The following is a 27870-nucleotide window of genomic DNA, read 5'->3' as shown; positions in this document are numbered from 1 at the left end:
CATTCCCTCGAATCCGGCGGGATTTTCTGGCCTTTCTCGCCCCAAGGTTGGAAAATCCCGCTCGGGGTCAACAAACCTTTGCATGGTCCTGCCCGCTTCAATTCCTGTGTAAAAATTCCCCCTTGTTTCCCTTACTTCCCTGGCTGTCATTATCTCTCTCAATCTCCATCCACCTTGTGCCCCCTCTCCTTCTCATTCTGTCCCCCATCCTCCATCCCTTCCGTCTCAAATTTTAACTCTTGTTATCTCTTCCCTCCCTCCCTGGCTCTCGGTCCCCCTGCTCTTTCATTGCCTATTTCACCCCTTCACTCCTTTATTCACATTTTCCTGTTCCCTTCCTAGATCTCTTTCCAAGTTTCTCTCTAAGTCATTCCTCTTTCGCCCCTCTCGTTCTTTCTCTCTTACGCTGTCTTTCTCATTTCTCCTCCTTCTCATTCATCTTATTAATTGATTTTGTTCTGAGGAGAGGTTGGACCTGCGCTCAGTGGAGTTTAGGAGAATGAGAGGCGAGCTTACTGAGGCTTATTGGATTCCCAGGGGATTTTATCTGGTTGATGTTAAGCAGTTGCTTCCCATTGTGGGACATCTAGCGTTAGAGGTGATCATCTCAGAATAAAGGGTGGACCATTTAAGATAGAGATGGGGAAGAATTTCTTCTCTCTGAGGATCTGTGGAATTCTTTACCGTAGAAGTTGGGTTGTTAAGTATATTCAAGGTTGAGACGGATAGGTTTTTAATCAGCAAGGGAATCAGGGTTAGACGTTTACAGAATGGGCAAGGGTAATGGGGGTAAGGCAGGAAGGTGGAGTTGAGGATCATCACATCAGATCATTCATGATCTCGTCGAATGGAACAGCAGATTTGATGGGCTGAATGATCTTCTTCTGATGTCAACCCCACGACTCCCCACCCTCACTCCTACCCCTGAACCTGCTTCATCCCCCTGCTGTCAGACTGTAAAACACAAGGCAGGATCTTTGAATACACATAGTGGCACAGTAGGTAGCCTCACAGTGCCAGGGACCAGGGTTCGACTGTCTGTGCGGAGTCTGCACATTCTCCACATGTCTGTGTGGGTTTCCTCTGGGTGCTCCAGTTTCCTCCCACAGTCCAAAAGACGTGCTGGTTAGGTGGATTGGCCGTGCTAAATTCTCCCGCAGTGTACCCGAACAGGCGCCGGGCAGTGGCGACTGGGGGATTTTCACAGTAACTTCATTGCAGTGACACTAATGAATAAACATTAAAATACCCAACTCAGAAAACTAATTCTTCTTTGGGGGTGAATGTACAATTTCGTTGGAAAGCAATATGTTTTAAGTTTATTTCTTCGTGTCACAAGTAGGCTTACATTAACACTGCAATGAAGTTACTGTGAAAATCCCCTAGTCGCCACACTCCGGCGCTTTCGGGTACACCAAGGGCGGCACAGTGGGTTAGCACTGCTGCTTCACAGCTCCAGGGACCCAGGTTCGATTCCCGGCTCGGGTCACTGTCTGTGTGGAGTTCGCGCATTCTCCTCGTGTCTGCGTGGGTTTCCTCCGGGTGCTCCGGTTTCCTCCCACACTCCAAAGATGTGCGGATTAGGTTGATTGGGCATGCTTAAATTGCCCCTTAGTGTCCTGAGATGCGTAGATTAGTGGGTAAAATATGTAGGGATATGGGGGTAGGGCCTGGGTGGGATTGTGGTCGGTACAGACTCGATGGGCAGAATGGCTTCTTTCTACACTGTAGGATTTCTATGAATTTAGCATGGCCAGTTCACCTAACCCACAGATCATTCTTTGCACTGTCCAAAACACTTGTGAGGAATTTGTGGTTTGTCCACTGAACTATCTTATCCATTTGGAAAACTGCAGGGAGCTCGCATCCATAATTTTCCTTGTGCAGTCGAAACATACAAAGCCCAGCACGGGGGATATTTCCCATCCACGCCTCAAACTCAAAAAGAATTTTCAAGTCTCCGTGAATAATTCAGGAAGAAAGTGGAGTCATTTGGAACTCTGCGAGTTTCCTCACTTTGTTGTTGAGAAGAATATCTTTTTTTTGATTTCGGAGACCAGGCATCCAAGAATCCGACTAGTAAGTGGGAAGACAGCTCTCGTGGGATCAGAATCTATTCCTCGCACAAGTGTTACCTCAACAGCCAGCATTTATAACCATAGTTGTGTCTGACATCAAACCATAACAGGCTCCGTACGGCCAGAGAGTGGCAGCAAAATTACGTGTTTCGAAAGTAACATTGTGTGTAGCACTTTATAATTAGCCAAGAATGTTACAGGAGGTGGAAGGAGTAACACTGTCAGCCCGCTTTTCACATAAAGAATCAGCACTGATTTAGACATTTAAAGGAACTCCTGGTGGACGTTGATCTGAACACAGTTGAACAAGAATGTTTGTGTCTCTGAGAGGAACAGTTCCCTGCTTCCCATAACCGGGATTTTCCTTGTATCGTGTCTGGGTCTGCTGTAGATTCGCTGATCGAGATTAACTCCGGTGATTAGTCATTATTAAGGGTGACACGGTAACACAGTGGTTAGCACTGCTGCCTCACAGCACCACGGACCTGGGTTCGTTTCCCAGCCTCGGGTCACTGTCTGTGTGGAGTTTGCACATTGTCCCCGTGTCTACATGGGTTTCCTCCGGATGCTCTGGTTTCCTCCCTGTACTGTACTGTCTGGAGACAATACACATCTCCTTAAACTGTGATCAGTGCTCCTTCCACTCACATTATCAGCCACTTCAGGTCTTGAACAGCAGGTTAGGTGTAAGGATTCGCATTTTAATCAGTAATCTCTAAACTGTCTGTGCTTTATATGCTCTGTCTGAGGCCAGAACTCTCCATTCACCTGACGAAGGGGGTAACCCCGAAAGCTAGTGAGTATATTATCAAATAAATAGGTTGGACTAAAACCTGGTGTTGTCAGACTTTTTACTGTGTTCCTCCCTCGGCGCAAAGATATGCGGGTTAGGTGGATTAGCCGTGTTAAATTGCCCCTTAGCATCCAAAGATGTGCAGGTTAGGTGGATTGGCCATGTTAAATTGCCCCTTAGTGTCCAAAGATGTGCAGGTTGGGTGGATTGACCATGCTAAGTTGCCCCTTAGTGTCCAAAGATGTGCAGGTTAGATGGATTGGCCATGCTAAATTGCCCCTTAGTGTCCAAAGATGTGTAGGTTGGGTGGATTGGCCATGTTAAATTGCCCCTTAGTGTCCAAGGATGTGCAGGTTAGGTGGATTGACCATGCTAAATTGCCCCTTAGTGTCCAAAGATGTGCAGGTTGGGTGGATTGGCCATGCTAAATTGCCCCTTAGTGTCCAAGGATGTGCAGGTCAGGTGGATTGAGCATGCTAAATTACCCCTTAGTGTCCAAAGATGTGCAGGTTAGGTGGATTGGCCATGTTAAATTACCCCTTAGTGTCCAAAGATGTGCAGGTTAGGTGGATTGGCCATGTTAAATTACCCCTTAGTGTCCAAAGATTTATAAATTGGGGGGATTAAAGAGGTACATAGTGGAGTTATGGGAATAGGGCCTGAGTGGGATACTCTGTCAGAAAGTTGGTGCAGCCTTGATGGGCTGAATGGCCTCCTTCTTCACTGTAGGGATTCTATGATTATTGGATCCAGCAGGATGGTAAAAGTGGAGCCAGATAAACCATGGGCTTTTACTCATCTGACAATTCCTCAGATCATCACATTTCAGAACTTGTGACTTAAACTGGCAAGTCAAACTCTGAACCTTGTGGTTTGGTTATAGAGACCTACAACATACCCCAGACTCCCATGTGAGGAATCACACAAGAGAGAGATGGTTCCTTTATGTAGCGCCTTTCACATCCTCAGGACATACCGAAGCCCATCACCGACAAGGGATACATTACAATTCAGGGAAATTCTGCAACCAATCCCTGCCCACCCTCTGAGCCAAGCTTGGCCATGACAAGAACCATCCGCAAGTTTATTAAAGCCACTGCATCAACCCCATTATTAATGGAAGTGGCTGAACAGAATCTCAGCCCTGCAGTACCCGTTTGGAAAAGACACTGGAGGGGATGCTTTGTCATTCACCCTTCCCCACCGTGTACCTTCACCTCACTCAGCACTCCCATCTGAGGCTGAATGTCTGTGCTTCCAATCCCACTCCAGAGACAAGGGCACAAAATCTTGGCTGATATGCCTGTACTCATTGGAGTTTAGAAGGCTGAGGGGTGATCTTATAGAGACATATTAGATAATGAAGGGGCTGGACGGGGTAGAGGCAGAGAGATTCTTTCCACTTAGAATGGAAACAAGAACTAGAGGGCACAGCCTCAAAATAAGGGGGAGTCAATTTAGGACAGAGTTGAGGAGGAACTTCTTCTCTCAGACGGTGGTGAACCTCTGGTATTCTCTGCCCATTGAAGCAGTGGAGGCTACCTCGTTAAATATGTTTAAGTCACGGGTAGATAGATTTCTGGTAGACAGGGGAATTAAGGGTTATGGGGAGCAGGCGGGTAAGTGGAACTGATCCACTATCAGATCAGCCATGATCTTATTGAATGGCGGGGCAGGCTCGAAGGGCTAGATGGCCTACTCCTGCTCCCATTTCTTATGTTCTTATGCCCCAGTGCCAGCACTGAGGGAGTGCTGCACTGTTGGGGATACTGTCTTTCTTTCAGGCGAGACATTAAACCAGAGCCAGATCTGTCCCCGCGAGTGGATGGAACAGAAGTTGGCACAATTTTCCAGAGAATGTCCTGACCAATATGCATTCCACAACCTATGTCACCAAAGACAATGATCTGGTTGTGAGCCTGCTGCTGTTTGTGGGAGTTTGCTTTGTACAAGTTGGCTGCTGCCTTTCCCACAGTCTTACCACGTGTTCTAAAAAGCCACTTGAAATATCCCAAAGCCAGGAAAGGTTCGACATAAATGAAAGTGTTCCTCTCCTCTCTGTGCCCCCTCTCCGACTCGCTACCGACCATTCCCGCGTCTCCTGAACCTCGTTCACCCCAACGCTCCTTTAGCATTCCCACACATCACAAGCGTCATGTCGGACGTAACAAGTTAAGCCAAACTCCTTTAAGTGAGGTGAACCAATTTGTGTGTGGGTGAACACAACACTCGTCAGTGCCAGTGCCCATGGCACGATGCCTGGATTACTATATCTGGCCAAAGGTTCAATGGTTTTGGGTACTTCTCGTCATGTTTTCTCATTTGACAGCCAGATGAAATTTCCTTCGAGAAAGTGGCTTTCTCTTCCATTCAGAAATCACTGCCTTCTTGTCTCCAGCCTCAGTATCCAGTTTGGCATCCTCCTTTTCTGCTTCCAGTGTCAGTTTGTGAGTCCCGTCTTGATGGGATCTTTCGAAATCGGTACCGGCTCCACCAGGGAAGTGATGGCCTGGTGGCATTATCACTGGGTTATTAATCCAGCGACTCAGCTAATGTTTTGGGGGCCCGGGTTCGAATCCCGCCACAGCAGATCAGAATTCAATTAAAAAAAATCTGAAATTGAGAATCTACTGATGACCATGAAACCATTGTTGATTGTCGGAAAAACACAACTGGTTCACTAATGTCCTTTAGGGAAGGAAATCTGCCATCCTTACCTGGTCTGGCCAAATCTGACTCCAGGACCATAACAACTTGGCTGATTTTCAATTGCCATTTCAACAAGGGCAACAACAGATGGTGGCCAGCCTGCGATGCCTGTGTCTCATGAATGAATAAAAAAAACCAACCGAACCTCTTCACGGAACCGTAGAATGGAAAGAGACCATCGTTGCTAGAATGTTGCTTCACAACCATGTGGTGGCACAGTGGTTAGCACTGCTGCCCCACAGCATCAGGGACCCAGGTTCGATTCCCAGCTTGGGTCACTGTCCGTGCGGAGTCTGCACAATCTCCCCGTGGGTTTCCTCCGGACGCTCCGGTTTCCTCCCACAGTCCAAAGGTGAGCGAGTTAGGTGTATTGGCCGTGCTAAAAATTCTAACCTCTCTTTAGTTGTGTTTCTTTTTTCCAACTGTAACTCACCTTTTACATCCCAGAGTTGAATTTGTTTGCGTGGGTGTCTTTTTTATCCCATCGACGCGACCAGTAATTATACTAGTTCTGGGTTCCTTTTCAACTTGCGGCTTTCATAGGTTTTGAGGGCCCAGGGATTCCCCACCAGGCAAGTAGCAGCCCCACAGTGCTAATAATAATTCCTTGTAGTGAGATTGACAAACTCCACCCAGCTAGATAAGTGCAAATTTGCAGAATTGAGCTCCATCTTAGGAGTTGTCAGCAGTGCTTTGAACAGGTCAAGATTACACGAGAAAGTGGAACTATTAATCATTATTAAGATAAAGGGTTATAGGTAAGCCTAGTAATCTGTAAAGTAGGGACGTGTTCGGCTCAGCTTTGTGGGCTGAAGGGCCTGTATTGTGCTGTACTTTTTCTATGTTTCTAACCAACAAAATCGTGTCTTTGCACAGCTCCTTCATCTAGAAAAGTAGAAAAAATGGGTGGCATAGTGGGTGGCAAGGAGAAAAAAAAAATAAACCTGTGTACGTGGGGCTCTGTCCTTCACAGATAGAGGAGCATGTCCACTATTTATACCAGGGGGCGGCACGGTGGCACAGTGGTTAGCACTGCTGCTTCACAGCGTCAGGGACCTGGGCTCGATTCCCGGCTTGGGTGATTGTCTGCGCATGTTCTCCCCGTGTCTGCATGGGTTTCCTCCAGGTGCATCGGTTTCCTCCCACAGTCTTAAAGAGGTGCTGGTTAGGCATGTTCTCCGTGCTAAATTATCCCTCAGTGTACCAGAGCCGGGGTGTGGCGACTAGGGGATTTTCACAATAACTACATTGCAGTGTTAATATAAGCCTAATTGTGAAACTAATAAATAAATAAACAGGTCAAAGCACTCGACAGGTGAAATTAGGAAAAATACTGACATTTTCTTTCAGTGAGAAGTGGGTGGCTTTTATTATCCATTCCTAATTGCCCTTGAGCTGAATGGCTTGCTAGGTCATTTCAGAGGGCAGTTGAGAGTCAACCACATTGCTGTGGCTCTGGAGTCACATGTAGGCCAGACCGGGTAAGGACGGCAGATTTCCTTCCTTAAAGGACATTAGTGAACCAGATGGGTTTTTATGACAATCAAAGTTAAAGTTGATTTGATTTGATCTATTATTGAACTTTTCACTGTGTGCTAATATATGTGACAATAATAAATCAAATCGAAAAGTTAATTTATTAGTCACAAATAGGCTTACCTTAACACTGCAATGAACCTACTATGAAAATCCCCTAGTTGCCACACTCCGGTGCCTGTTCGGGTACATGGGAGGGTACCTAACCCACACATCTTTGCACAGTGGGAGGAAATCGGAGCACCCGGAGAAAACCCACACAGACACAGAGAGAACATGCAGACTCCACACAGACAGTGGCCCAAGCTGGGAATCGAACCCGGGTCAATGATAGTTTCGCGGTCACCACTACTGGGGTCTAACTTTCAGTTCCAGGTTCTATGAACTAGATTTAAATTCCACCAGTGGCCATGGTGGGATTTGAACCTGTGAACCCTGAGCATTGTCCTGGGCATCTGGTTCAGTGACATTACCACCAGGGCACCGTTACCCATTGCCCCCCCACCCCCCACCCCTGCCAAGTGTCCCTGTTGAACCAAAGGAGATGCTGATCCAGAGAGCTGGGTTTTAAGGAGAGGGGAGAAGGGGACTGAGCAGCACTGCGAACATGGAAGTGAATCCTTGAGCACAAGGCGTAGATGCCTTGGCAGCTGCAGGCATCAAGTGTGGCTGAGAAAGAAGGGATGCAAAAGGGAAAAAAAATAGAGCGTGGAATGGGATGACAGAGCTGGGAGGAGGGTGAAGAGACTGGGGGGGGGTGATGCCATGCGTGAAGGGATTTAGAACAAGGTCAACAACCCTAAGCTTGGGACCTCAGGGGACTCAGAGCCGGTGGGGGGGTGGGTGGTCACAGGGATAGACAAACAGTTCTAAATTAAGGAGTGTACATGATAGAGTGTTGGATGAGCTCAAAGATTTTGACAGTGAAGAATTAAGCTTAGGCTGGATGATTGGAAGAAATATGAAATAAGCTAGTCTGGAGGGTTGCCCCAGGGTTCCAGTGGCAGAAGGGTGGAAGCAGTTCATTGGCAAGGGCAGAGCTGCCTTGAGGGCGGCGTTTTGTGGAGGAGAGCGATCACTACATTTGCAAAAGAAGCATAACCCTGGCAGAATGTCAGCTGGCATGGGCACCGTGAGGGGCAGCAGGAAAGGAATTTGGATATAAGCAAGGAAGTTCAGGGAGGGTTTTCCACCAGGACTATCCGTGGAGAAAGCTCTGCGACAAAAGGCGGAGAGAGGGAAAATTACCAAGGCACTTGCACATGGTGCATGCAGCTGCTGAGGCGGAGGGAGGGATTTTTTGCCCACACTCACCCCAAGGCTGGGAAAAGTACCAGAGATCAATGGGTTTTTGCATGGTGCATATTCCGACTGCTATGATTCCCGAGGTGAGTGGGACAGGAAAGCTCTGTGCAGAATGCTGAAAGCATGTGGTTGAAAGCTGAAACCAAAATAGCAGAAAACAAGCAGATCAGATGTGACTGGTTAGTGAACCGAGACCACCTTTCCAGCAAGACTACCCGCCGTTTGAATTCCAGAGTAAATTGCTGAGCTAGGGACACAAGACTTTCTCACTCAAACCCGGGGTGACAGCAACGCAAGAGAGTTAAAGAATAATTTCACCTTTCAGTCTATCTGAAACCACTCTGCCCATCTCTGCCGAACTCAGGCTATCCCCGAGTCCCTCCGCCTCGACACTGGGCTTGATCTTTGGCTAGGGGTTTCCACAGGTCTCTTTACAGCCACTTTCCCTGTCACTGGGCAAGGGTCCCGCTCACAAAAACACAAACACTGCCTTCCAGCTAGATCCTCTCGGAAATGTGGCTGCATGTTAATGATGGTGAACAAATTAGCTCAGAGAGACTCCATAAATCGCGAACCTCCAGATCGTGCTGGTAGGTTTGTGCCACTCTGCCCTTTGCGACTGGCATCTCGCCCTCTGCCAGCCTGCACATTTTAAGATCTCGCTGGATTTGCACATCGCTTTCCCATCAATTCCTCCACAGAAAGTGAGGGCTTCTAATTATCCTTTGAACAACATGCAATGCCAATTAACCTCTCTGCCCCAGGGAGGGAACAATTTAAACTCTTAAGATAGAAATCAAATTATTGTGCGTGCTGGAATTTGAAACAAAACCAGAAAGCGCTGGAAAATCTCAGCAAGTCTGACAGCATCCGTGGAGGAAGAGTAGAGCCAATGTTTTGAGTTAGGATGACCTTTCGTCTGTCACTTTAAACTGTTGCGTCTCTTTCCTGCACATAATCAACTATAAAGGGTCGTGAACTAAGCCCCAGTCCATCACACAAACCATCCTCCCATTCATTGTCTCCATCTACACTCCCCGCTGCCGCGGAAAATCGAGGGCTCCACACGCCCCGGACATTCTCTCTTCCATCCTCTTCCATGGGGAAAAACACATAAAAGTCTAAGTCACATACTAACCAACTTCCCTGCCTTCATCAGACTGTTGAATGGACCTACTTTGCATTAAGTTGATCTCTCTCTGCACCCTAGCGATGACTGTAACACTACATTCTGCCTCCTCTCCTTTCCTGCTCCCCTATGTACTCTATGAACAGTATGTTTTGTCTGTATAGCGTGCAAGAAACAATACTTTTCACTGCGTCCCCAGTACACCCGACAATAATAAATCAAATCAATTCTTGCAGTGCATCGGAACAGGTGCTGGAGTGTGGAGACTAGGGGATTTTCACAGTAACTTCATTGCAGTGTTAATGTAAGCCACTCATAAATAAAACTTAAAACTTTGGATGGAGAATGAATTAAGATTTTGTTTCTTGCTTTTGCATTCTGTCTTATTTTTCGCTCTCACCTGATGCTGTTTCCTTCCCTCTCTGTATTTCCCTATCTGTGCCTGATTTTAAAGTTTATTTATCAGTGTCACAAGTAGGCTTACATTAACACTGCAATGCAGTTACTGTGAAAATCCCTGAGTTGCCACACACCAGCACCTATTCAGGGACACTGAGGGAGAATTTAGCACGGCCAATGCACCCTAACCAGCACATCTTTCAGACTGTGGGAGGAAACCGAAGCATCCGGAGGAAACCCATGCAGACACGGGGAGAATGTGCAGACCCCGCACAGACAGTGACCCAAGCCGGGAATTGAACCCGGGTCCCTGGCGCTGTGAGGCAGCAGTGCCACTCTGATTTAACTCAAATTCACCTCATTTGGTTCTCCATCCTTTCTTTCTTCTTTATCCAATCCTTAAATTGGACAAAGGGGGGCAGACAGATGCCTCCCCCCCCCCACACACACACACCCTTCAATTTCCAATGCATTCCCCCCCTATAGCTGGACGGTGTAACTAATCTCACGCAATTTCAGATTTCTCCCATTTGCAGTTTTTGTTGAATTTTGTTTCATTCTGGCTGGTGAAATTGAGGACTTGTCAGTGAGACATCATGGGCAGAAAGTGAACGAAGGTTTGACACCGAAAGAGAAAAGGCTGGAAAATCTCAGCAGGTCTGGCAGCATCTGTAAGGAGAGAAAAGAGCCGGCGTTTCGAGTCCAGGCGACCGTTTGTCAAAGAGTTTGGCACTCCCAGACTCAGAAATATTAAAAGACTAGGAAAAAGATGTTAGCATATTATATTTACATATATTAAATATTTATATCTGTGGACGGCAATAGATTCAGAGAATCTTTGGAATTAAAAGCGGGAATATTATTGAGAATCAGAGGAAAATGTTGTAGAATTTAATAATCTCAAGGGTCTTTCCCCGAATACTTTAAACTTGTTTCAAAAGATCTATTCCCCTCCCTGTCTCTGAAGAACTGTCTGTTTTCATAAGTCGATTTCGCGAGATATTAAATGAATAATATCACCTGTCACACATTTCCAGCCCAATATTTCATTTCTAAAAATCTATCCCGAACGCTACAAGCATTTCATATCAAACCCTTGGCTGCTTTAAGAGACAGGGACAGAATAATGAAATGGGATTTATTTGGGAATTCAGGTAAGCTGTCAAATGGGAGACAGTTGCAGGAGAAGAGTGACTGAGCAAGTCCATTCAAATATTTGGAAGGGTTAGCAGCAGCAACTCACCTGTCTTGGAGTTAGTCTTGCAGTCAGTCCGCTGGGTGGGTGAGTGAGTGAGTTGAAGTCGGTGTGGACGGTGCTGAGGATCTGATGTGAGTCCTTTATAAAGGGCTGTTTCCCCCCCCCCCCCCCTCCCCTCCTCTCCCTCTCTCACTCAGTGCCGGAGTCTCCCTGCCCTTGGGAAGAAGGAGGTTCCAGCAATGTGCCACTTTGTCTGGGGCTGCCTCTCCCACCCCCCGGCGGTGAATGCTGTGCAAGAGGGACTTGTTCGAAGGCGGAGCTCCATCTGCTGCTCAGCACCGGTGACTGCCTTCACTGGGAGCCCAAAACTCCGCACACACAAGAGGTGAAGCTGCCCCTGTGCTGGCAGCCTCCGGCTGGTCCAAACCCAGACACTCTGCAACCCGGTACCTGCCCTGCTCCTGGAGAGTGTGAGTTGGCGATGGGACACATTCTCTGAAGCTGGAGCAGTCTCAGCTGCTGTCTGTGGTGACGAGGAACCCTGTTCCCCATTCATCGCCATATGAGCAGTCCCCCTCCCCCCCCCCCCCCCCACACACACACACACACACACACACACACATATAGCTGCTAGTCTCACATTCCCCCAGCACAACATGGTCAATTTCTGATTTTGTTCCTCCCTTCCCTCCTCCCCCACCCCCCACTGCCACCTCCCCACCCTCTCCCTCTCTTCCCGCCCTCTCTCCCCCATCTCCAACCTCCATTTCCCCTCTCCACCCTCTCCCCCACTCTCCGACCTCCCTCTCCCCTCTTCCTGCCACCTCCCCATCTCCAACTTCCCTCTCCCCTCCCTCCCCATCTCTCCCCGCCTCTCTGACCTCCCTTTCCCCTCCCCACCCTCTCCCCACTCTCCGACCTCCCTCTCCCCTCTTCCCGCCCTCTCCCCCATCTGCAACCTCCCTCTCCCCTCCCTCCCCATCTCTCCCCGCCTCTCTGACCTCCCTCTCCCCTCCCCACCCTCTCCCCACTCTCCGACCTCCCTCTCCCCTCTTCCCACCCTCTCCCCCCCTCTCCAACCTCCCTCTCCCCTCTCCATCCTCTCCCCGCCTCTCTGACCTCCCTCTCCCCTCTCCATCCTCTCCCCGCCTCTCTGACCTCCCTCTCCCCTCTCCATCCTCTCCCCGCCTCTCTGACCTCCCTCTCCCCTCTCTATCCTCTCCCCGCCTCTCTGACCTCCCTCTCCCCTCTCCATCCTCTCCCCGCCTCTCTGACCTCCCTCTCCCCTCTCCATCCTCTCCCCGCCTCTCTGACCTCCCTCTCCCCTCTCCATCCTCTCCCCGCCTCTCTGACCTCCCTCTCCCCTCTTCCCACCCTCTCCCCCCATCTCCAACCTCCCTCTCCCCTCTCCATCCTCTCCCCCCCCAACCTCTCTCTCCCCTCTTCCCACCCTCTCCCCCCCTCTCCAACCTCCCTCTCCCCTCTCCATCCTCTCCCCCCCGACCTCCCTCTCCCCTCTTCCCGCCCTCTCCCCCATCTCCAACCTCCCTTTCCCCTCCTCACCCTCTCCCCCCCATCTCCGACCCCCCTCCCTTCTCCCCATCCTCCTCCCCAACCCCCTCCACCCTCCCCTCTCCTCACCCCCCTCCCTAACTCTCTCCTCCTCCCCCTTTCCCTTCCCCAACACCCCCCTGTCCATCCACTCCCCAAAACCCCCCTACCCATCCTTTCCACAACCCTCTGCTCACTCCCTAAACCCCCTTCGCATTCACTCCCCCCACCACAAACCCCCACTAGGGCAGGAGTTCACTTCAGTGCAGGGCAAGGTTCCTGAGCATTGTTCCATCAGGAGAGGGTCACGAACCAGGGGGCAGGGAGATTTAAGGTAAGAAATAGAACCACGGAATCCCTGAAGGAGGCCATTCAGCCCATCAAGTCTGCACCGACTCTCTGAAAGAGCATTCCATCCAGGTTCATTCCCCCTGTCCTATCCCCGTAACCCCATGCATTTACCATGGCCAATCCACCTAACCCTCACATCTTTGAAGGATAAGAGAGGAATCTTTTTCCCAGGGGGTGGTGGAAGAGGATGGTTGAGTCAGAAACTCTTGTAATATTTAAGAAGTATTTAGATATTCACTCGTGCTGCCATAACCTCCACGCCATGGAGCAAGCACTGGAAAATGGGATTAGTGTAGACAGGTCTGTGTTGTCTCCATCGCGCCTCATGCAATGTGTTCCAGATCCTAACCACTCGCTGTGTGTAAACATCTCCCCTCACCTTCTTGGAAAGAGTTGCGTGTTGTGGATAAAGGGGAAGCAGTGGGTGGCACGGTGGTTTAGCACTGCTGTCTCACAGTGTCAGGGATCCAGGTTCGATTCCCAGTTTGGGTCACTGTCTGTGTGGAGTTTGCGCATTCTCCCCATGTCTGCGTGGGTTTCCTCCGAGTGCTCCGGTTTCCTCCCGCAATCTGAAAGACATGCTGGTTAGGTGGTTGGCCATGTTAAATTGCCCCTTAGTGTAGGGGAGGGCTATTTAGGGTAAATTCATGAGGATAGGACCTGGGTGGGATTGTGGTCGGTGCAGACTGGATGGACTGAATGGCCTCTTTCTGCACTGTAGCATCCTATATTCTATAAGACTCTGACAGTGGATGTATTGTACATATATTTCCAGAAGGCATTTGATAAGGTGCCACATCAAAGGATAATTGCGCAAAATATAAGCTTATCGTGTAGAGAGAAACATGTTGGCCTGGATGGAAGATTGGCTAGCTAACAGGAAACAGAGAGTAAGCATAAATGGGTCTTTTTCTGGTTGGTGGACTTTAATGAGTGGTGTGCCATAGGGATCAACGCTGGGCCTCAACGCTTTGTAATTTATATAATTTGGATGAGGAGACTGAAGTGTTTTTGCTAAATTTGCTGAAAACACAAAAATAGGGAGGAAAAGTAAATTGTGAGGAGGACGTAAGGAGGCTACAAAGGGACATAGATAGGTTAAGTGAGTAGGCAAAAATCAAGCAAACATGAAATTGTCCGTTTTGGCAAGAAGGATGAAAAGGAAACTTATCTACACGGTGAGAGATTGCAGAGCTCTGAGATGCAGAGGGATCTGGGTGTCCCAGTGCATGAATCACTAAAGGTTTGTAGACAGCCACAATACGTAATTAGGAAAGTTAATAGAATGTTACTGTTCATTGTGAGGGGGTTTGATCACAAACATAGGGAGGCTTTGCTTCACTTGTTCAGAGCGAGAGCATTGTGTACAGTATGGATAACGCGTCTGACTACGGATCAGAAGATTCCAGGTTCGACTCCTGGCTCGCTTGCTATGTTATTGTAACATTAGTTCAAAAACTCCATATTTTTACAGTATTGGCTCTGACTATCATTCATTTAAGAAAGGATGTAAATACGTTAGAAGTTGTTCGGAGAAGGTTTATTAGACTAATACCAGGAATGGGCAGGTTGACTTATGAGGACTTATGGTGGCACAGTGGTTAGCACTGCTGCCTCCCAGCACCGGGGACCCAGATTCGATTCCAGCCTTGGGTCACTGTCTGTATGGAGTCTGCATGTTCTCCCTGTGTCTGCATGGGTTTCCTCCAGGTGCTCTGGTTTCCTCCCACAGTCCAAAGATGTGCAGGTTAGGTGGATTGGCCATGCTAAAATGCCTCTAGTTTCAAGGAGAACAGCAGGGTAAATATGTGAGGTTATGGGGGTTAGGGCCTGGGTAGGATTGCTGTCGGTGCAGGCTCGATGGGCTGAATGGCCTCCTTCCGTACTGTAGAGTCCTATAATTTAAATCCATAAAACAACACCTCTGACAGCACGGCACTCCCTCGGTACTGCTGCACTTGAGTGTTGGCCTCAGGTGTCTGGAATATGTCTTGCACGTGCCAACATCTGACTCAGAAGCCAGGGTGTGCCCAGCAGGTGCCAGGGCTGAACATCTCATCGCTTCCCTGTAGCCACAGGGCCGAAATTGGGAGCTCACCCTGTTGGCAATAGCAGATGTCAGCGACCTACCCCACTCCTCTGAGACACCACCTTGAGGAGCTGTGATACATCGATGTGTTTTCCAAGTTGTGGCGAAATACCTCCCACTCGGAAACAAGGCTTCCAGACAGAGCTTCCAGAGCCACTCAAACAGAAAGAGCAGGTGAGTAAGGAACACTCCTCGAACGCCTTAGCAAAATATTTACTCTCTGATACATTATTGATGGTTGTAAGTCAGAAGTAAGACTGTAATTGAAATGTGGAGACTTCAGCGACCACAAGACTGCAAACCAAAGTGGTTTAGGGATGTCCTCTGAACCTCAAGATTATAGCTTTCCGCTCACTGAGAATTTCTAACGTGGACTCCAGAAAGACAAATGAGAAGTGTCTTAAGGGCAGTTATAGGCATTGCCAAATGGACAAAGATGCGAGCAATTATATGAAACCTTCTGGCAGTAGCCTTGCTTCTGGGAACTTCTGCAGTCGGGGACTACAGAATGTGCCACAAATGATGCCAGCTCAGCAACTTTGTACAGCTTCTATTTAAAGGTCGGGGCTGGTGACTCCCATTCTGTGCTGGTGGGTTTGACAAGAATGCTGTCAGCATGAAGCCCGAGTACCGCCTAAGTGTGGCCAGCCAGCACTAACAAAACAATTGGCCACAGAAATGCTTCCAAGCTCCAGTTTTCAGTCAGAGCAGTGCTGGGGAAAAGCTCATCAGCCTGGAGCGCTGGGCTGAGACCTCGGGACAGTAAGGGTGGGGAGGGAGGGAGGGAGGGAGAGATGGGGGCAAGGGTCTCGGGGAGCCAGCAAGCGACTCCCATGTTGCTTCTTCTTGAGACGCCCCGCCCGCACGGTGGGTTAGCACTGCTGCCTCACCGTGCCAGGGATCCGGGTTCAGTTCCCGGCTCGGGTCACTGTCTGCGTGGAGTCTGCACATTCTCCCCGTGTCTATGTGGGTTTTCTCCGGATGCTCCAGCTTCCTCCCACAGTCCGAAAAACATGTTGGCATTGGCTATGCTAATTTTTCCCTCAATGTACCCAAACAGAGTGTGGCGACTAGGGGGATTTTCACAGTAACTTCATTGCAGTGTTAATGTAAGCCTTCTTGTGACACTAATAAATAAACTTAAAACTTTAAAGCTATAAGCCAATCAGTGACCAGCGCTACCCCTCTGGGGGGGGCGGGGTGGAAGGTATCAAGACCCTGGGGGGTGGGGGGGGTGGTGGGGCGGTGCGGTGAGGGGTGGTTACAGGACACAAACATCTCACTTTACCCAAAGTTGCCAGCCAATCAAAGGCTGGCAGCTTTGGTGCTCAGCAGCGCCACTCAGGAGACTGTGGCTGTCGCTGGAAGGGCAGGGAACCAGAATCCCAGGGTAAGAGAGAGGCAAGGTGTAAGTATTGGGGTGGATTGTATTGGGAGGGGGATGGGGGGTAATTGAAAGGTGGGAGAAGAGGTGTGGAAAGGGGTGCTAGCAAGGGCGGAGGTCTGGGTGCAGCAAACCCCCACCCCAACCCCAATTCCCATTTTCCAGTCTGGCACTGAGTGCTTTTGATGGAAGGATCCCTGCGAGGGGTGACCAGCTGATCAGTTTTATCTGCTGTGCGTGGTGCATGCCGATAGAGCAGCCTGCAACTGGGTTCACACCCAGAGGTGGCAGGGTAAGACCCCTACCTGCTGCAGTGGCACAGTGATTAGCACTGCTGCCTCACAGGGACCCGGGTTCAATTCCTGGCTCGGGTCGCTCTCTGTGCAGAGTCTGCACGTTCTTCCCGTGTCTGTGTGGGTTTCCTCCGGGTGCTCTGGTTTCCTCCCACAGTCCGAAAGAAGTGCTGGTTAGGGTGCTAAATTCTCCCTCTGTGTCGGGGATTAGGAAATTAAATCCATGGGGTTAGGGGGATAGGGCCTGGGTGGGATTATTGTCGATGCAGACTCGAAGGGCCAAATGGCCTCTTCTGCGCTGTAGGGATTCTATGACTAATGGCCACTTAAGGGTCTCAACTGGCAGGAAACTTATGACTCTAAGATGTAGGAGCAGAAGTAGGCCATTTGGCCCATTGAGTCTGCTCCGCCATTCAATGAGATCATGACTGATGCGGTGATTCTGATCCCCACTTTCCTGCCTTATCTTCATAACCTGATGTTTTTCTCTTTTAATCCACAGGTGATTCGGTCCACCTTGTTGTCCAACGAGGGGCATACACGCGATGGGTCGTACGAGGGCTGCTCTTGGTTGTTTCGAGAGTAGCCTAGTGCTTCATGTCGTTAGTGTGTGCTTAAACTGGACCAACGGACGGGCAACACGACAGCTCAGTGACTATCACTGTTTGCTGTGCAGACACATGGATTTGGGCCGGTGTCTGTGGGAGTTGACGCATTCTCCCCGTGCTTGCGTGGGTTTTCTCCGGGTGCTCCGGTTTCCTCCCGCACCCCAAAGATGTGCTCTTAGGCTGATTGGTGTAACAAATTGTCCCTAAATTAGTCTTCCCTCAATGTGGAATGCCATAAGCGTAGACAAGGGTCATGGGTGGAGAGGGGACTCGTAATGTTAAGATGGTGGCGCGGACTCGTTGGGCCGAAGGGCCTGTTTCCCGGGCTGTTTTGTTCTTTGTAACCCTCGATTCCTCTACTGTTAAAAATCCAACTATCTCAGCCTTGAACATATTAACAATCCAGCCTCTACGGTAATGAATTCCACAGATTCACCGCTCCCCCCGAGAGAATAAATTCCTCCTCATCTGTGTCTGAAACCCACCTCCCCCCCACTCTTGTTCTGAGATTACTGCCCGGCAGTTCATTCTGGAGGAGACAGGGAGGTGGTGACTGGGTCCCGGTTCACTACTCAGCCCGTCTGACCCATCCCACTGCCCGAGAGAGCCAAACATTCTGCCCGTCAACTCTGTCCCTCCCTCCACTGGCAAGCCTGCGGAGGATTTCCAGCATTTTCTGCCAAATGATGGTGTTATCTTGGAAACCAAACTGTTGATGGTAGTTAAGCAAAGTGGCAGTGATTTATGTGATAATTATTTAGCTGCAACTGTTAGCTCGAACCAACCAAGTGGAAATAAGCAAACCTTTAGCTCAGTCGATGAAATCGCACCGTTGCCCAAGTTCCCTCGGTTACTGCTTTGACTGATAAGCTTTCTCTAGGCGCACTTTATCTCCAGCATTCTCCTCTTTCGATGTGCTGCCTCCGATTGTTAACACCCCAGAAAGCTGTCAATAAATAATCTACTGATCAGAATTAGATTTTCATTGTGTTTCACCATCAAGGCGGTAACACAACTGCACTCAAAGGAACTATTGATATCTTTATTTACAATTAAATGTGAGGTTCTGCAATCAAACCGTGTCGCAGACACAGTGCGTATAGAAACCACACTGTTTGTGTAACCTATCTGCATATTATAACACTCATGCAGCATATCAACCATTCCCATGCAATGGGGAAATCTGTAATAAGTCAACTTTCCGTTGGAAAAATGGCTTTAGAGAATGATCTCTAACACTTGGGCAGCATGGTAGCATAGTGGTTAGCACTGCTGCTTCACAGCTCCAAGGACCTGGGTTCAATTCCTGGCTCGGGTCACCGTCTATGTGGAGTTTGCACATTCTCCCCGTGTCTGTGTGGGTGTCCTCCCCCCTCTCGTCCTGCTATCCTTAGAAAGGATAGCAGGACTAGAGGGCATAGCCTCAAAATAAGGTGGGGGGGGCAGTTTAGATCGGAGTTGAGGAGGAACTTCTTCACTCAAAGGGTGGTGAATCTCTGGAGTTCTCTGCCTGTTGAAGTGGTGGAGGCTACCTCGCTGAATATATTTAAGTCACGGGTAAATAGGTTTCTGATAGACAAGGGGATTAAGGGGAGAAAGCAGGAAAGTGGAACTGATCCACTTCAGATCAGCCATGATCTTATTGAATGGTGGGGCAGGCTCGAAGGGCTAGATGGCCTACTCCTGCTCCTATTTCTTATGTTCTTATGTTAGTCCAAAGATGTGCAGGTTAGGTTGATTGGCCATGCCAAAAATTGCCCTCAGTGTCCTGAGATGCATAGGTTAGAGGGATTAGTGGGTGGGATGTTGGGGTAGGGCCTGGGTGGGATTGTGGTCAGTGCAGACTCAATGGGCTGAATTTCTATGATTCTATTACCAATCATAGCTCCATCTGACCAGGGATTTGCACCTTCTCACAGATCTTCATGATCAGTTCACCCTGATGTGGTCTTTAAACAGAGCTCTTTTCCTGTGAATTTGATGAGGGACCTCCCATTCTATTTGAGACTTCTGCTCTAAGCTGCTGTAATGTTCTACGCTCTATAAACCAACATTTGCCTTTGTGTTTTCAATGTAAGCATCCCAAACCAGCTCCAAACACACACATGATTATATATATATAGCAGCAATAGCTGTCTCTGATATAACTCCAAGAGTAACACTGATAAGCGTGCCTGCCAAGACATTAGAGTCTAAAATGAGGATCTTGACCACGCATCGAGAAGATTCCCAGTGCTGCTTAAGATTAATCCTACACCCATCTGATGTACTTTTACTTCTCTCGCTCCTGGCACACTGCCCGAGTCGTTGGGATGGTTTGACTGGCACCGCCTTGCCAAAGTGATGGTGCACGCCAGCAAGCCATTCAACCGTGGGAGCCTGCCACGCTGAGCCAAATCCATCCCACGTTCAAATGTAGCAAAGTACAAAACGGTGTTGCAAGTTGCAGCCAATGAAGCCATGAGGTTGTCGGCTGGAGACTGTTGTGAACAACCAAAGCCTCAAAGAACCGCAGCGTAGACAGAACGTTCTTTCACATCATAGAAAGAAGTACCATAGAAAGCACCCTCTCCAGTTGTACCACAGCTTGGTATGGGCTCCTGTTCTGACCAAGATCACAAGAAGGGTCAGGTGTGCAGTCCATCACTCAACCCAGCCTCCCATCCATTGACTCTGTCTACACTTCCCGCTGTCTCGGCAAAGCAGCCAGCATAACTAAAGACCTCACGCATTCTCTCTTCCACCTTCTTCCGTCGGGAAAAAGATACAAAAGTCTGAGGACACATACCACCCGACTCAAGAACAGCTTCTTCCCTGCTGCCGTTGGACTTTTGAATGTACTTACCTTGCATTAAGTTGATCTTTCTCTACGCCCTAGCTATGACTGTAACACTACATTCTGCACTCTCTTCTTTCCTTCTCTATGAGCAGTATGCTTTAGCAAGCAAGAAACAATACTTTTCACTGTATATTAATACAAGTGACGATAATAAATCAAATCAAATAAAATGAGTCTTCACCCAGTGAGCGGGCAACACCGGGTATAGACAATGTGCCCCCCCCAGGGAAAGTAGGGAAGACTAATGGCTAACTACGTGATGCCAGTGGTCCAGACCTGGGAGTAGATGTCTCATCAGGAAATGAGCAGTGAAGATTTGAGGAAGAATAATATCATGAATGATTTAAATAGTTCCTTTTGGCACACACTGCAAGCTTCACAAAGCACTGCTTAGTGGGTGGGTAGCCGTTGGATGGGTTCTGGGACCCAGACTGGCACTGAGGTGGCCTGTACCAGCTTCAAGTTCCAGAATTAACCCTGCAGCTAATTTGGGCCAAACACTGTTTGACTATAAAATATTTCCTCCACATTGAGCAGGCCATTCACAGCACAGAGGGACACATGAATGAGCTGTGAGCACTTACCTTTGCCGTTTATTTTCTCAATCGATGAGAATGTTCCTGTTATTGCTTACTCAACTCGCAAGGAAAAGGAAATAATTAGAGAGTATATATTACTATGTGCCTGATGAGTAACTTGGACTCTAAGCTAAAGAGCAGTTTGGCTTCAAAGACTGGCATATGTTGACTTTGGACCAAGTCAACAATCTAGTATTGGCTCTGGAGACTCAGGAAAACACCAATGTGAATCAAGTTCGGCACCATTCTGCCCACCTTCATCGCAGCAATATTTAACCTGCTCGGAATCCAGTGGATGAGTAATCAAAGGTGCATTTTTTTTTCCCTCCTGGAGCAGGTTTTGTGTACTTTAGCTTTGAAATATATTTATGTAATATCGTGTGAGGGAGCCTCTTTGTACATTGATCACTTATGATTTCCAATTCTGGTCCTCACCAATGTTATCTGTTGATTTCTTCAGGACATTTTGATCTGTTAGCTTGCACTGCCATTGACTCCCTGTAGAGTATCAATCGGTCAAATTCGCCCCAGGTGTGTCATGCCCTCTCTCTGTTGCCTTAAAAATGTTGGTGCCTGCTGTCGTATGTCGAAGGAGCAATGGTCACGAGTCTGTCACCCCAAGCAGTAGACATTCATCATGCAAAACTCCAACAGTCTTACACTGGTCAGGGGTCAATCCAAATTCCATGTATTTATTTCCCAGTAGGTTGTCATCCAGAGTGGAACCTCTGGCTGGTTGTTTTCTGCTCCAACTCAAGGGAGCAGGGGCCAATTCCTCATCTGCTGTTGAAGTTAGGATCAGCTCACTAAGGCTACGTGGGGATTTAAACCTTCAAAGGTCTAACTCTGTGACTTATTGGGTGGGGCAGTGACTGCTATGCCTCTGAAATCAAACATACATTCTCTGCATTGTTCCGGGGGTATGATTCAGAAACCGCAAAATATGTTGTGAAGCCCGACTAGATCCCAACAAGTATTTTTTTCTATTTTTCCATTCGTGTGAGAATCAGATGTTTCACTCCAGCTTTGATTCTATAGACACACTAGGAAGCTCTTATCAAAACAAACTTTATTTAACAATTCAGTTTGACTATTATAAATGAATTAGCTTAACTTTTACCAGTTGAAACACTTAAATATGACAAGTTATAGCTCTTAACCACTAATCCATCTTTATTAGTTCCAATTCGAGCAATAATCCTCTTATAGACTTAAACTCCTCTTCATAATCAGTTAGCCACACATACTGGCTTATGAGCTCAGGTTTGGGATGCCAGTACTTGGGCCTCCAGAACACCTCTGGAGACAGATAGAGAGAAAAGCCCAAATCTCCTGGGAATTCCTAAACAGCAGCCTCCAGAGAGAGAGAGATAAATCTTGCTTCTTTCAGAACCTACCAAAAAAAAATAAATATAATTTTTAAAGGCATAATGTCATCTCGGTACATTATGGAACGAGCAATAGCTCAGTGCAGCAAGGTTGTTTTTTCCCTTTCTTGTTTGAAATTGGTAAAAGTTATTGCTAATTTTCTTCCTCAGTGTTAACTATGTTCTTAAATAAACTTTGTTTGATAAAAGCTCCCTAGTGGGCCATTTGAATCATACCTGGAGTGAAACATTGTATACTTACCCGCGCCAAATTCAAAGCACAAGGCTGACTCCACAAAGCACCTTGGAGTTTCTATAACAACGTAGGGAAGGTCATTGATGAAGCAGCTGAAGATGGTTGGGCCGAGCAGGGTTGTGAGTATTTGAAACTCTCCTCCCCTAAGGTGGCACGGCAGCACGGAGGTTAGCACCGCTGTCTCACAGCGCCAGGGACCCAGATTCGATTCCCGGCTCGGGTCACCGTCTGCGCAGAGGCTGTACTTTCTCCCCGTGTCTGCGTGGGTTTCCTCCAGGTGCTCTGGCTTCCTTCCACCGCCAAAGATGTGCTGGTTAGGTGCTTTAGACATGCTAAATTGTTCCTTAGTGTCCTGGGATGTGTAGGTCAGAGGGATTACCAGGGTAAATACGTGGGGTTACGGGGATAGGATGAGATTGTTATCAGTGCAGACTCGATGGCCTGAATGGCCTCTTTCTGCACTGTAGGGTTTCCATGATTTTAGACAGCAGTGGATGATGGGTTTCCAGGCTGAGCTTGATAGATTCCTGATTGGCAAAGGAGTCAGAGAATATATGGGGGGGTGGGCAATGGGCAGGGGGGGGCGCAGACAGGGACGTGAGGTTGGTGCCATGATGAGATCAACCATGCTCTTATTGAATGGCGGCTGGAACAGGTTCGAGGGGCTGAGTGGCCTACTCCTTCCCCTAAAACGCTTGTTTGTATGTGTGCTGTTCACACACCCACACGGACGTCATGAGCTGCCAATTCCTGGCACTGAAACCTCAAGTTTCAAGAATATTTAAAATTATAAGCCAGCTGTGGAACAGGCCAAGGTGCAGTAAGTGACTTGATAATTAAAAACAGAGTTCTAACTGATGCTAAAAAAAAAACTCGTGTTAACTCCTGTGACACGCTGCCAGAATCATTCCGCTCCCACTGGGCTTTTCAGCTTGTGTTTCAGTTGCTATTTTAACTGACACACACCGCTAGCCTCCAACCCTCTCAGCTTTCGTGTGCAGTGAAAATGCATGCCGTGATCCCATGGGGTGACACGGTAGCACGGTGCCTCACGGCGCCAGGGACCCGGATTCGATTCCCGGCTTGGGTCACTGCCTGCACATCCTCCCCGTGTCTGCCTGGGTTTCCTCCAGTTTCCTCCCACGCTCCAAAGATGTGCATCGGCCATGGTAGGTTCCCCCTCAGTGTACCCGAACAGGCGCCGGGGTGTGGCAGCTAGGGGGATTTTCACAGTAACTTCATTGCAGCGTTAATGTAAGCCGGCTTGTGACACTAATAATTCACCCGTAAAAAAAACTCCACCTTCTGTATTGGCCATCTCTTTTGTGTGAGAGGACAACAATGACAAGCTGCATTGATGTAGCGCCTCGGAAGTAAGCAAACCCTCCCAAGGAGCGTGACGGACATGACGGATGCTGGAACTCTGAAATAAAAGGGGAAAGCTGCGGGTGCAGTGGGTCAGGCAGCACCTGCGGAGAGAGAAGCAGAGTTAGTGACCGTAACTTGTAGGAGAGTGCAGTGGAGGGGGGGCTGGGGGCATTCCAATGATGGGCTGAGGAACAACTCTCTCCGCCCCTGGGGATTCACGGGTCAGGTTTGCAAGGCAAATTTCCAGGAAATGTGGACTTCCCCCTGGACAATTTCCCTGCGCTGGGGGCAACTATCACACAATCCAACTGAAATCCCAAATTCAGATGGTTCTGACTGTTGCAATGAGAATTACCCGGAAGGCGTAAGGAGAATTAAAAGCGCTTCTGAATTCGAGGTAACTGATTCTCCCATGGAACTCCGCACATACCCTGACTATCACCGCCTTCCAACCCCCTCCCTTCTCCTCTCCCCAACCCCCTGCCGCCACCCCATGGATACATTCCCCACACATAGGCGATCTCCCCATCTCTCCAATAATCTCTCCCTCAATGTCAACAAAAGGAAGGAGACTGTCATCGACTTCAAGAAGCGTAAAGGAGAACGTGCCCCCGTCTACATCAACAAGGATGAAGTAGAAATGGTCGAAAGCTTCATGTTTTTAGGTGTTCAGATCACCAACAATATGTCCTGGTCTCCCCTATGCTGACGCTATAGTTAAGAAAACCCCAGCTACTTTCTCAGAAGACCAAGGAAATTTGGCATGTCTCTCATCAACTTTTACAGATGTACCGTAGAAAGCATTCTTTCTGGTTGTATCACAGCTTGGTATGGGCTCCTACTCTGCCCTAGACCACAAGAAACTACACAAGATCGTGACTGTAGCCCAATCCATCACGTAAACCAACCTCTCATCCATTGACTCAGTCTACACTTCCCACTGCCTTGGCAAAGCGGGCAGCATAATTAAGGACCCTATGCACCCCGGACATTCTGATTTCCACCTTCTTCCCATCGGGAAAAAGATACAAAAGTTTGAGGCCACGTACCAACCAACTCAAGGACAGCTTCTTCCCTGCTGCCATCAGACTTTTGAATGGACCTACCTTGCACTAAATTGATCTTTCGCTACACCCTAGCTATGACTGTAACGTTACAGTCTTTCGTTTCCTTCTCTATGAACAGTATGCTTTATAGTGCGCAAGAAGTGATACTTTTCACTGTAGGTTAATACGTCTGATAATAATAAATCAAATCTCCCCCTAAAGTCCAAATACAACCCACCACCAGACCCAACTCCCAAATTTAATCTCTCAAGGTTGTTCTCCTAGCACTCACATCCCAAAATCCCGTCCTCAATCCAACCACTGAGCCTCAGTCCATAATCCACTGATCCAATACCTTCTCCCTGGCTTACTCAAGACCTTTGACCTCAGCTCAACCACTCAATATACCCGCTTTACAGCAGCTAGTGTGAACGGGGGTAAGGTTCCAACCAGCCCTCTTTTGACCTCAGAACGACCCAAAGCATTTTACACCCTATTGGTTACTTTAGAAGTGTAGTCACCCCAGTAATGCCCTTAACTTATGCACGGCCAGCTCTCACAAAGGGCAATGTGATTATTGACTGTATACAAGGGTAAGTTCTTCACTCAGAGGGTGGTGAGTGAGTGGAATCGGCTGCCAGCGGTGGTGGTGGAGGTGGATTCGATGGGGTCTTTTAAGAGGCTTCTGGATGAGCACATGGGACTTAGTAGGATTGAGGGTTATAGGTAAGCCTAGTAGGTAGGGATATGTTTGGCGCAACTTGTGGGCCGAAGGGCCTGTTTGTGCTGTAGTTTTTCTATGTTCTATGTTCGACCATGGGCAGGGTTTTCCAGCCAAAGAGCAAAGAACAACACAGCACGGGAAACAGGCCCTTCGGCCCAACGAGCCCGCGCCGCCATCTTAATGCATTTTTCCTACACCTCCCTCGACCTGTGTCTATGCTTAAGGTACCCCCCATTGGAAACCAGATTGAGGGGAGACTAATTTAGGGACAATTTATTCCTGCCAATCAGCCTAAGAGCACATCTTTGGGGTGTGGGAGGAAACCGGAGCACCCGGAGGAAACCCACGCAAGCACGGGGAGAATGCGCAAACTCCCACAGACACCGGCCCAAATCTATGTATCTGCACAGCAAACAGTGATAGTCACTGAGCTGTCGTGGTGCCCATCTGCTGGTCCAGTTTTAAGCGTACGCTAACGACGCGAAGTACTAGGCCACTCTCAAAACGTCCAAGAGCAGCCCACGCACGACCCACCGCGTGTACACCCCTCATTGGACAACAAGGTGGACCGACACACCTGCGGAGTAAAAGAGACAAAACATCAACACGTGTAGCGTTAGATTTCCAGTAACGTCCCGAGGCTCTGACCCTAATTTAAAACCGTCTCCTATAACCCTCCATCCCTGTTTCGCTCGTGTGCCTATCTAAGTAAACCTTAAACGAGTCCAGCGTGCCTGCCTCCACCACCTTACTTGGCAGTGCATTCCATACCCCAGTCCCGCTGGGGGTGACCTCTCCCCGCCCCACCCTTGCCCCGACGAGGCGAGCTACACAAGAACGCCGTGGACGGGTCTGGAAAATCCCACCCTCTGTTCCTAGAGAGATTGGTTCGGAAACATCAGCCCAGGACACTGGAGAGAATGACCATCCTTTTCCTCAGATTTTGGGACCTTTTGTGTTGACCTGAGGGATCAAGACTGAGCGACAGCTCAACATCCCATTAAAAAGATGGCACGGCACCGGGGAGTTAGCCACGGGTGCTGTGTGGTGAAACGTCTGTACTGGGACGTGAACCCACAACCTTCTGAATCATAGAACCCTACAGTGCAGAAAGAGGCCCTTCGGCCCATCGAGTCTGCACTGAACACAATCCCACCCAGGCCCTACCCCCATATATTATACCCACTAATCCCTCTAACCTACGCATCCCTGGACACTAAGGGGCAATTCCTTAGCACGGCCAATCAACCTAACCCACACATCTTTGGACTGTGGGAGGAAACCCACGCAGACACGGGGTGAATGTGCAAACTCCACACAGACAGCGACCCGAGCCGGGAATCGAACCCAGGACCCCGGAGCTGTGAAGCAGCAGTGCTAACCCACTGTGCTACCGTGCCGCCCTGAGGCCTCACGGAGTCACAAGCAAACCCTTCCGAGCTGGGCAAACCTGGAGCTGCTTCACTGCTGCCTGCTTTCGTTATCGAGTTGTTCTCATACGTTCCCCATTGGGTTTTGTACAGCACTCATTATTATTCGGAAACGTATCATTTCACCACATTTCCTTTGGCCGCCGAACACAATCCTTTCGATTGTTTTCCTTCAGGCTTTTCGGAATTGCTGAAGCTGGATTCCGGAACGCCACTTTGCTCTGTGGTGTGAATGAGCCCTGCCAGTGATTCAAAGGCACTTCCCTACTTTCCCGTTGGCACTCCATCCCATTTCGGAAGCGTCGCCCCACGTTCCGCTCTATCTCTGCCTGACCTCTGAGCTGGCGAGACTGCTCGGCTTTTAAACGAAATGTACGCAGCACTACTCCCTCAGCCTGACAGACACATCTTTGAGTGTCTCTGTGTTACATGCGGGGCGAGGAGAGTTTAGGCTGGCTTCCACTACGGACAGCAGCCAGCAGTATCCCTCCACCGTACCACGTAAGGTGCATTGGGTGAGCACCCAGCATAAACTGGGCCAGACGCCAGCGCACAAGTGAAGGGCATTAAACTGCATCTTAAACCCAAATCCCACCTCACCACAGCAAGTGTGAGGTTATCCACTTTGGCAGAATAGGAGGGATTATTATTTAAAGGGCAAAAAGCTGCAGCATGCTACAGTGCAGAGAGGGACCTGGGGGTCCTTGTGCATGAGTCGCAAAAACCCAGTCTGCAGGTGCAGCAGGTGATCAAGAAGGCGAATGGGATGCTGGCCTTTATAGCGAGGGGGATAGAATATAAAAGCAGGGAGGTCTTGCTGCAACTGTACAGGGCACTGG

At 48.8% G+C, this 27870-nt stretch overlaps 1 protein-coding gene across 1 annotated transcript in view; it reads right to left on the bottom strand.

The window, feature by feature from the left end:
• The window catches only part of alpl (alkaline phosphatase, biomineralization associated), a 99862-nt gene extending 88558 nt beyond the window's left edge, over nucleotides 1-11304 (bottom strand). The window contains exon 1 of the mRNA XM_080215506.1: nucleotides 11193-11304. The gene's annotated coding sequence lies outside the window, so the exon portion shown is untranslated. The remainder of the gene's footprint in view (nucleotides 1-11192) is intronic.
• Between the last annotated feature and the right edge of the window lie 16566 nt (nucleotides 11305-27870).

This window comes from Carcharhinus amblyrhynchos, chromosome 30 (assembly GCF_965287045.1).
Source record: "Carcharhinus amblyrhynchos chromosome 30, sCarAmb.v2.hapA, whole genome shotgun sequence".
Classification (NCBI taxonomy): domain Eukaryota; kingdom Metazoa; phylum Chordata; class Chondrichthyes; order Carcharhiniformes; family Carcharhinidae; genus Carcharhinus; species Carcharhinus amblyrhynchos.
The sequence above is the reverse complement of the archived record's forward strand: the minus strand, read 5'-3'. Positions and strand labels throughout refer to the sequence as shown.